General features: G+C 46.3%; 1 pseudogene; it reads left to right on the forward strand.

Moving 5' to 3' along the window:
- The first annotated feature begins 999 nt into the window (after positions 1 to 999).
- LOC123814316 lies at positions 1,000 to 10,580 on the forward strand (annotated as a pseudogene).
- The last annotated feature ends 425 nt before the right edge of the window (positions 10,581 to 11,005 follow it).

Consider the following 11,005-nt stretch of genomic DNA (forward strand, 5'->3'; position numbering starts at 1 on the left):
TTCTTCTGAAGTCAGTCAGAGTGAGAGCTAATGCTTCCAGAGTGAGGGACACAGGGGACAGAGAGACCCAAGTTGGAGGCAGGGCTCTGCTCACTGTGTGGTCTGGGCACATTATTTAACTCTACCCTTCAGTTTGCTTCCTTGGTTAATGTTCTCCTTAGTACTAGGAGCTTCTCAGTAAATTTTCTTGGATTTTTCAGGTGGGTAATTATATTTTCTACAACTAGTGAGGTTTTTACCTCTTCTTTTCTAGTATTCATAGTAGACCTTCTTTTCTCTGGTTTCCTTGCCTTGGTTAGAAGTAGCAGCAGTATTCTGAATGGAAACAGTGGTAACAGACAGACCTGTGTCACATTCCCAGTCTTAGTGGTGGTGTTTTAAATGCTTCATATTCAGTATGATGATTGCTGTATGTTCTAGTGGTCAGCTTAAGTAGGTTTCCTTGTGCATTTTAAAAATTATGTGTGGATGTCAAATCTTGTCCTGTTCTTTTTTAATAATCTACATATTTAAATTTTTTTATTTTATTGACTTATAGAGAGGGAAATATTGATTTGTTGTTCCACTTTTTGATGCATTCATTGATTGCTTCTTGCATGTGCCCACAACCTTGGTGTATTGGGATTACCCTCTAACCAACTGAGCTGCCCAACCAGGGCTTTTTATCCTGTTCTTGGCAGGACTCATTGAAACGATCATAGAGCTTTTCTTCTTTAAGCTGTAAGATAATACATGTGACTAACAGTTTTCCTAATAGTGAAATATTTTCCTGTTTTGAATCACCCTTAAATTCCCCTCTTAAACCCTAGTTAATGCATTTTTCTTTGTAATGCCATGTGACATGATCTGATTATATTTTATTTGGGATTTTTAAAAATGTAAGCTTCAAAGTCACATTCTTCTATTGTTTTCTGTATGCTCTCTTTATCTGGTTTTGTGAATGCAACTTCTAATTAATCGTGTTGACTTAAAGGAGCAGGCCAGGAGAGAGAGGGGCACATGCTGAAGGAGCTCCAGCTCCTCCTGTTGGCCATCCTGCTGCTTTCCTGGGGCTTCCTCTATCAGCTCACCCTGAAGTGCAGCTGCCTCTTCTCCTGCCTGGCCCCCAACAAGTCCCAGCAGGGGCTGGGAGCCCACCTGGGCCAGGGGCCCAGCATTTTGTTCCTAGAGACCTCTGAGAGAACAGAGCCTCCCCCGCTGGTCTCCTGTGGTGTGGAGTCGGCTGCCAAGGTTTATCCTGAGCAGCTGGTGGTGTTCTTTATGAAGGGTCTCAGTCATTCCCTGCAGATGCCTCCAAACTCCATCTCCCCAGCCTTTTCCCTCCTCTCAACAATAGACAATGTTTCCTCTTCCTTTTGGATATGAAAAGGCTGTTTGAAGACACACCATTGTTTCCATGGTACACTCAAGTAAGTGTTCACAGAATCTCAGAGTCCCCGTGTAGGGAGGAACCACAGAAAATGAGTCCAACCTACTCATTTGATAGATGGGTGAACTGAGGGTAAAGACTCAGTGTCAGAGGTAGGACTAGAACCCAGATCCTACAACTCTTGCCTGGTCTTCTTTCCATGGTGTTGAGTCCTGATGCAAGTAATCAAGAGAGACTTAAGTTACACTCACCTTTAGCCTGCTGACTTTTGCGTCTAGCTTTCTACCTTAGTATCTGGGTTACATCTGAGACTATTCTTAGGTGAATGAGTTTCTATATCTTTTCTACTGTCAGTTGTAAACTCATCCATGTTAAACTTCTTTGCACCTGAAGGGGAAACCAGGCAGTATTTCACTTGAAAATCATGTAAACAGAAAACTCATAAAGGATCAGGTGGAGTGCAGCTATATGAGATTGAGTATATTTAGATATATTCAAGAAACTGCTGGAACTCTCAGGAATTTTGTAATCACCACCTTAGTAATACAACATAATAGGAAAATAATATCTCAATTAAACATTTCTCTGAAGAGGACCCACAGTCCTCTGGCTGCTAGAGGGCGCTCCAGGACTGTACAAGATCAGACAGTCTGCTGGCTCAGGGACCTGCTTCCTCCCCACCCAGGCTCAACTAAGCTTACCCAAACTGCTTGCTTCTTGGGAAAACAAACCTCTGCTCAAATTGCGTTGGGAGACATTACACACTACACACTATTCATTTCTCACAAACTAATCGTACACATGAGGAACTTAAAGTCTCTGTGTAGATCTGAACCAAAGAGACTTTGATTTGATTCATACCAGCATTCTTTTAAAACTTATTTGAGCATACACCCTCTTTCAGGATGATGCAAATATTTTCTTGGAACTAATGTTTCGTGAAATACACTTTGGGTTTCTCTGAGCTGTGCCTCAACTTTGCTATGTTGGGTGTTAGGGACAAGATGGGCCTTGGGACACAGCTTTAAAGTGTCTGCCCCATCCAGTCCTGCTGGGCACTACATCACTGCCTTTGGGGGAGGGGCTGGGTGTGGCATGTGCTGACCCAGAGAGGCCACCTCAGAACAGCTGGGGGCCAGCTGTTTCAGGTGGCCCAATGTGTCATCAGCTGCTGGTGAGCACCAGGTGTGCTGCACTGATTTGGCAAGTGTAGCCCCTGAGGATGCCCAGGGTTGAGTCCTGTGGGGGAGGGACAGGGTGAGGAACCAGAACCCTAATGCCCTGTCTGGTGCTCACCCTGGGGGCAGCTCTTTGGTTTTAGGCCAATATCAGTCCAATGCCCACATCAGGCCAGCTTCTATGTCTCTGGGTCAGTTCCCTAACCATCACCACTTTACTAACACAATTTCTATCAAAACCATTTTGTTTAAATGAGTAGACATCTGGAGCCAGATTGCCTGGGTCAACTGGGTTTGAAGTTGACAGGCAAAGTCTACTTCTGCCTGTCTTACTTTGGACAAATTACTGAATTTCTTCATTCTTTTAGTTTTTCACTTGAAAAATGGGAATAATTATAATACCAATCTTTAATCATTTGTGTAGATCACAAAAAACTTAGGACAGTTTTTGATAAATTTTCACTCTTATGTATAGTGTCTTCAGCAACTGTATGCAATATGGTGATGTGAGCAATCCTTGTGAAGATTTCTGCAAAGTCTTAAATTCTTTCATTTGGCTTTAAAAACAATTAAATGTATTGGGGTGGCATTGGTAAAGGGGTTTCCAGTGTACATTGCTCTGACACTAGGTCTGTGCATTGCATGATGTGCCCACCACCTACAGTCAAACTGTCTTCCATCACCATATAGCAGGCGCCCTCCACCCCTCACCCCTTTCCCTCTGGTAACCACCATATTGCTTCACAAAGCCAAGAGTTGCTGTCTAAACTTTTAATCCACATAATTCAATTTAGAGAAACCTGTTTTGTTTTCCTGCATTCAGAGTTTAACATTCATTTGGGAACACTGTCAATCATTATGAGTATTTTTATTCTTTAAACAGTATTTTCTGTGTTGCTCACCTTGTAGCAGTAGCAGTCATCCAGTCTTTCTCACCCTACATCCAGTCCATCGAAATCTGACAGCTTGCTCTTTGCCACGTGTGCAGGACCTGACCCCTTCTCTCACCTCCTCCACTATTGTCCTCCTTCACCCTCAGCTCTTGCTGGATTATTTCAACAGTATCTTCACTTGCCTCTTTGCTTCTGTCTTTGCCACCTCCCAACCCCAACCCTGTCTTTTTCCACAGAGCATCCAGTGGGGGCCCTTTGAAGACTAATTCAGATCATATCCCTGCTTTCCTCCAAATCTCCCAAATCAGTTTAGTCTGTACCCAGCCCACATAGTCTACCCCCCTTCTCTACCCCTGGCCTCTCTGATCTCATCCACCCCTCTGCCCTCACTAGTCTGCCTTGGCCACAGTGCCCTCCTCCCACTCCTGCCTCAGGGCCCTCACACTAGCCATTCTCTGTATCCAGAACCTCCTCAGAGGTGTCAGCACAGTTCACCTTCCAGCTCCTACTGGAACCCAAGTATGACTGTCATCCCCCCTGCCCACTTCAAAGCCCCCTCACCAGCTTTTCTCCTTCAGAATCCTTGTGAACACCCAACATATCATATGTTCCTTTGTTTATTGTCTGTCTCCTCCCAGTAGACATTTTTGTCTTTGTTCACGTGTATCTTCAGCAGCTATCACAAAGCTTCACACATAGTAAGCAGGCCTGTGTTAAATATTAAAGGAATTCATTAGTGAATGAAAACATACACGAATGCAAACATTTTTGCCAATTTTTCAGATAGCATACATATTGATTTTTTAAAGTTCTCTACTTTATCTTTTCCTCTCTGAGGTTTTAGCACTTTTAGGACTTAAAAAAATTCTTCCTCCATGGTTTTATATTTGTAGGAACTGTACAATCCATGGAAATTGGCTCAGTAGAGTTTATTTTTCCCACTTTAGAGAGATGCTAAGTGACTTTCCCAGGGTTACACAGCTTGGGAATGTGGAATGTAATTGAATCTTTGACTCCAGAGCACAGGCTCTTCCTTCCCCTGCAGTGAGCAGGAGGAGTCCCTGGAGAGAAAATCATGCCCTGACCCTGAAAATAGGAGGAACAAGGTGCCCCATCAGGGAAGATGCACATAGACCTTCACACTTGGTCCTGGTACCTTTGCCACCTCTTTAAAAATTTTTTTTAATTCTGATAAAATGTACACACCATAATGCTTGTCATTTTAAATTGTGTAATTCAGTGGCATTAAGTATATTCACAATGTTGTACAAGCACCATTATCTGCCTCTACAACTTTTCCATCATCCCCAGTGAAATTCTGTGAAAAACACTAACTCCCCACTCGCTACCCACCCCCTCTGAGCCCTCGTAACCACTCTTGTAGTTTCTAGAATATCTCTATGGACGTGACTACTTTAGGGATGATGTATAAGCGAAATCGTGTTATATGTGTCCCTTTGTGCCTGGCTCATTTCACTTAGCATAATATTTTCAAGGTTCATGTAACATGCATCAGAATTCCATTCCTTTTTAAAGCTAAGTAATATTTTTGTGTGTACATACCATATTTTCTACTCCATTCATATGTCCATGGACACTTGGGTTGCTTTCACCTTTTGGCTATTGTGAATAATTGTTATAAGCTTGTATGTGCAAATGCCAGTCTTTATGCTTTCAATGTTTTAGAATACTCAGCCAGAAAGGGACCTGCTGGATCCTATGGCAATGCTATGTTTAATTTTTTGAGGAAGCACCATTCTCTTTTCCACAGCAGCTGTACCAGCTTTTACTCCCATTGGCAATGCACGGGCTTCCAATGTCTCTGCACCCTTGCCAACATGTGTTCCCACAGGATTTTGCTTTGGCTGCCCCAAGATACAGAGCTTGGCAGATTGAAGCTCAGGTGGGAGAAAGGGGAGTCTCAGTAAGGCCAAGGCTGGCTATGGGATGGGATCAAGGACTGATATTGGAAAGACAGAGCTCTTTGATCCTGGGCTTCACAGCTGGATGCACAGGACAGGCCAGCAGGTTGGGGGAGGGGTGTAATTGACATCTGACCAAGCCTGGGGCTCACCCAAAAGACTAGAGTGGGGCCAGATCAGAAACCAGGAAGGTCCCTTTAGGTTAGGGCTGGTGGCCTGGGATGTCTGCCCAAGAGTCTGCAGGTCCCCCTGCTTTTGCGCCATTCACATGGATCCTGGATTTTCCTGAGGGATTAAACCAGTCATTCCCTCCTTTCCCCTCCTATTGGATCTAAAAATAGCTCATCCCAGAGCAATGAGGGGAGAGGCTCCACTTCTCCTCATAGAGGTGTGGGATGCCTGCCTGGGGAGAGGGGATTCCTCGGACACCTCAGGCCTCCAGCTACTGATGCTGAGAGGTTCTCTGGTCCCTCTTCCATTGGCAGGAGTGAGGTGGCATCTGGCTCTGTTTCTGCCCTGGAGAGTAGGTGGTTTCCAGGCTGGGGAAGCTTCCCCACCTGGAGCAGCCAGGTAGAGCCCCATGGATTCTGGCAATGGCCTGGGGCAGTAGGAAGCTATTGGGTGCTCTTGAGCTGTTGAGCACAGCTCAGTGAGCTCAGAGGCTGGGCCAGGGTGAGCTGGGAAGCCAGTACTATGGGGAACTCCGCCCACTCTCTGAGTTCTGGAAACAGTTGGGTGAGCCAAGCAGTTGAGGAAAACTGCCAGGAATTAGGCTCTGGGTGGGCACAGCTGGGGAGCATGTGTCCAGTTCCAGTAATTCGTGCCACCAGTGGCTAGAAGCTAAACATTAGCAGCTCCAGATGCCCCTGAGGGCTACAGATTGATATTTAAGAATCAGCCAGAATTTCATTTAACAATCAGCTCTTTGGTCCGTTTTATAGAAGTTGGTGGACAGGTTTCCTAAGAACTACATGGACCCTAGGAATTGTTTCCCAGAGGGATTGCTGCCTTGTGTGGTGGTGAACCCCCCTCACTGGCAACCTGCGAAGCCAGGGCTCCCTTCCTTGGCTGTGGATTTCCCGTGGCAGAAACCCTCTTGAACAAGGCAGGGAGTTCAGAAATGCTAGCATAAATACCATTCTTTTGGGTCTCACTAATTGATGACATTGACCTGGGATTGGGATGTTTCTTGGGACCCATCAAACACATGGACAGATGGTTAACAAAGTTTCAGATTTTTTAATGACAGTCATTTCTGCCTGAGTTCCTGTTCCCACATGTGGGACAAGCAGTCCCCTGCTCATTTCCTGTGGAGAAACTAAGGGTTCCATCCCCTCCCCCACAGGGAATGTGGTTTCCAGGTAACCAGTAACATTCTTATTTCACTTTGTCTTCTGGACTCAACTGTGAAGTTGAGTCTGTGCAGATCCAGGGAGAATTGAAGGTCTCCAGCACTTACTGTATTGCGATTCACTGTAAACTTTCAGTCCTTGCATTCTGGTGAAGAAGCTTCAGGTACTGTAATTTCCATAATGAGAAATAATTTATGGATCATCGCCACCATCATTGGGAGGTAGTTTGGCATACTCCAAAAGCTTCAGAGTCCAACAGAACTTGAAGACTGGATTTCTTACTTAGTAGTTCAGTGATTTAGAGGAGAGCCCTTAGCTTTCTGAGTCTCAGTTTTTACACTTTTCAGTTGAAGCAACTGACAGCTTCCTACAAGGCCATCGGATGGCTAGAAGTAGAGCTCTGAAAGGCTGCCACAGTGCCTGGCACATAGATATGTAATAAATGATGGCTGTTGTAATCATAAAATTCCTCAGTCCTCACAGTTTTGCTCACCTTTTGAGGTCAGTTGTCCTAAGCAACTGAGAATTAGACTCTTGGGATTTCAGTGGAAGACAAGAGTGATACTTTTGGGGTTTGTAAAACCTCATGAACTAGGACCACTGCTGCAGAATGCTGTATAAGTGGGAGTGGGGCTGCCACCACCAGTTTCAGAGAGTGGGCTCAGAGGGTCAACGTGAGGGATTTAGGTCTGCTCCGGGGGCAAGCTACAACCCTGTGCTCTTATCTCGACAGTGAGTGTGGGCACTGTAGCTTCCCACTGGTGAGTCTGAACCCACCCACAAGGGCTCCTGAGCTTTCATTAGTGGCCAGTAGGATTAAGCCATGGACCCAGATGGCCAACAAATCAATCACTTTACTAAGTGTGAATAGCCTTTGACTCTGAGGGGTCCAAATTAAGTATTACTACTTCATTCTTATTCTTTCTCCTACTTCTTGCTAGTCCATAGCCTCACTTCCCCAAGACCCCAAGAATACAGAATTTTGAGGCAGATAATCTAAAGTTTTGACATTTTTTTTTAGTTTAATAGCAATCTGGGCTACAGGTAATATGCCAGGGACTGGAGTCCAAAAGATGTGAATAAGCCAAGGCTCAGCCCTGTGGCCTCACAGATGGAGGAGTTGGGGGTGAGGCAGAGGGAGAAATGAGACAGAAATACCTGCTGTGGGTGGCCTTTGGTTCTTCCACAGCACCCTGTCCTAGCTCCTACTCTGACACCACTCTGTGCAGCAATTTCTGTGTATTTTTCCATCTTCCTGGAGAACAAACTCTGGAGACAGACACCATCGCTTACTAGTGGTGAGAGTGTGGGAAAGTCATCTGCCTTCTTTGTCTGTCTCTCAGTTTCTTCATCAGTGTCCTTGGTTGCTGTGAGAATTAAATGGGATAATACCTGTAAAGCTGTCTATCTGTGAGTGGACCTCACAGATCTAGGACTGCTAACTCTTTCTGTTAACAGTGGCTGGGCCTGTTGCTTAGGTCCCCTCAAACCCTGAGTATCAATCACGGTATCTGGCACTTGTCAGGGCTCAGGACCCTTTGTTGATGGGATGGATGAGGGACCCGGCACAGCCACCTCAGCACAGACCAGGATGTGATGAGGGCCACCCAAGGACAGCATGCTGTGTGCTCTGGGAGACCGGGTCGCAGCAGGAATTTCTGACAGTGGGCCTGGGAGGGACTTATGGTGGCGATCACGTAGCAGGAAGACCTTGAAGCATGCACTCACCTTCAGTGGGGGCAGAAGGATGTGGAGAGGGCCAGCTACACCAAGAGGCAGCATCGCAGAGTGGCCAGGAGCTCAGAGTCTGTGACCAGGCTGCCTGGGTTTGGGTCCTGCCTTCTGCCCCTGGGGCAAGCTTCGTCCTTCTGTGTGCCTCAGACACAATCTCTGTCTTCCATGGCTGCTGAGAAATGACATGACATTCTTTATAAGCTGTTTAAAAACAGTGCCTATGAATGAACAGCCCAGAGGTAAGGAAGTCCAGGCAGCGACACAAAGCCCAGGCCGGGAGAAAACGGCGGCAGGGGTCCGAGCGCCACCGAGGGGGCAGGGACGGACTCAAAATGGAGGCGGAGAGCGGCGCACACAGTGCGCCTGCGTGAAAGGGGCTTTTGCGGGAAACGCCAAACAGCGACCTCCTGCTCAAGATAAGAGGAGAAAGGGAAAAAACAAGAAAGCGGTGGCATTGGCTTGAGTCACATGCCAACCCAACCTAAAGACACAGAGCCTTCATTGCAAACATACCTTTTGATGTGAGATGTCAGTCACCCAAAGACCTGGTCAGAGAAGCGGTTGGTGCGGTAACGTACGTGGAGCTCTTAATGGCCGCTGAAGGAACGTCAGGGGGACAGGCGGTTGTTGGATTCAAGATGGAAGAGAGCATGAAAGAAGCTGTCAAAATGCTGAAGAAGCCTAGTCTGAGTGGAAGACGACTGAAAATCAAAGAAGATCCTGAGGATGAATATGCCAGGAGAGCAGTGCAGAAGGCTGGAGGGCGTGGAAGCACAGTGTGTGCAGCAAATGTGGGTTATGAAGTTGGCTGGTAAATGTGAAGAAAGTTTTTAGTATGGCTCGTGTGGTGGTTCTGGCAGACATTCTAAGGATAAAGGTGGAGAAAGTCATGGAATACACATTGTTACTTGTGAACAGTCCACTGAAACTGTGCAAGCAAAATGTATTTTTAATGACCAAGTGCTATTTTGATAGACCAATGCACATGAAATGGATAAGAGGGCCTTACCAAAGGGAGACTTTTTCCTTCCTACCGTGCACAGCAACTTCCCACGGACTTGGTAGTTAGGATGAGGAAGGTGGCCTGTTGATGCCAATCACCTGAATCAAGGCATTGACATGGGAAGCACAGGGCCTGCAGGAATGGGGATGGAAAGCATAGAATTTTGAATAAATAAAAGAGGAGGCATGGAGGGACCCTTGGTGGTGGTATGGAAAACCTGGTTCACTTTGTATCTGGGATGAACATGGGCGGCATAAACGGAATCCTAAGTCATGCACTGAAGACAGGAGAGATCATTGCAAAGGAAGGAGGAGATTGGGCCTGGCATTAATTGCATTGGGGTGCCAGTATGGAGGGCATGGGCACAGGCCTGGGGTATGGCATGGATCACATGGGCTCTGAGATGCAGTGCATGGACCTAGACATGGACCACATGGTCTCTGGCATTGAGCACATGGCTCCTCCATCAACCTTGAGGGCCACCCAGACCATGGGTACATGTGCTTGATCATGAAGCACATGAGTCCTGTGTTGGATCACATGGCCACCAGCTTGGAGCAGGTGGATACCGACAACCTGGGAGTGCATGGGCCTGGAACCCATGAAAGCCAACAACCTTCAATCCATGGGCCTGGAACACATGGGAGCCAATCCCAATGACCTGGAGTGCATGGACCTGTAGCATGTGAGTGCAAATAGCTTGGAGTGCAGGGTTCCAACCATAGGTCTGGTCCTGAATGCTGGCATTGACTGCATGGGCCTGGCCATTGTTAGTGCTGGTATTGGCAGCTTTGACCATGCCATCGAGATGGAGCAATGCAACTTTGGAGAAAGATTCACAGGTTCCTTTGGTGGAGCAGAGGGCTATTCTCCTGGGGTGGCCAGGAAGGCCTGCCAAATGTTTGTGAGAAGTCTCCCATTTGATTGTGCATGGAAGATGCTAAAAGACAAATTGAATGAACGTGGCCATGTGTTATATGCTGACATCAAGATGGAGAATGGGAAGTCCAAGGGATGCCATGTGGTTAAGTTTGAGTCACCAGGGGTGGCTGAACCAGCCTGGTGGATGATGAATGGGATGAAGCTGAGTGGCTGAGTGACTGATGTTCAATGTGATAGAAATGCCTAAGTGGTTGCCCTGTTAAAATCAATACCAGACCTCTGACTTGCTATGTTTTTTGGCAACCATTTTAATTTGTTGGTGGATGTATGAAGATATTTCTAAAATTCAGTTGTTTGCTGGCGTAATTTGAATTACTTTGTCCATGACTGGAGTTTCACTCTTTGCATTGAGATTGCAACGTGTGCAATGTTTTTGGGAGTTGTGGCATCTTGTTCTACCAGGCTCAGGAAAGTGGCATTAAATGCAGGAAAAGGCCAGGTAAAAGAGAAAGCACAGTATAAGCTTGGCAATAAATGGCAACTGATTGTCCATCTTCATGTCCAAGATACAACCAGGCAGCCATTCTCCTAGTGTGGTCCCTGGACCAGCAGCACCAGATTCAGCTGGGACCTGGTGAGAAATACAGGTCTCCAGACTTATTAATTCTGAAG

The sequence above is a fragment of the Phyllostomus hastatus genome, unplaced genomic scaffold (genome assembly GCF_019186645.2).
Source record: "Phyllostomus hastatus isolate PE091 unplaced genomic scaffold, TTU_PhHast_1.1 phas_contig_16, whole genome shotgun sequence".
Lineage (NCBI taxonomy): Eukaryota > Metazoa > Chordata > Mammalia > Chiroptera > Phyllostomidae > Phyllostomus > Phyllostomus hastatus.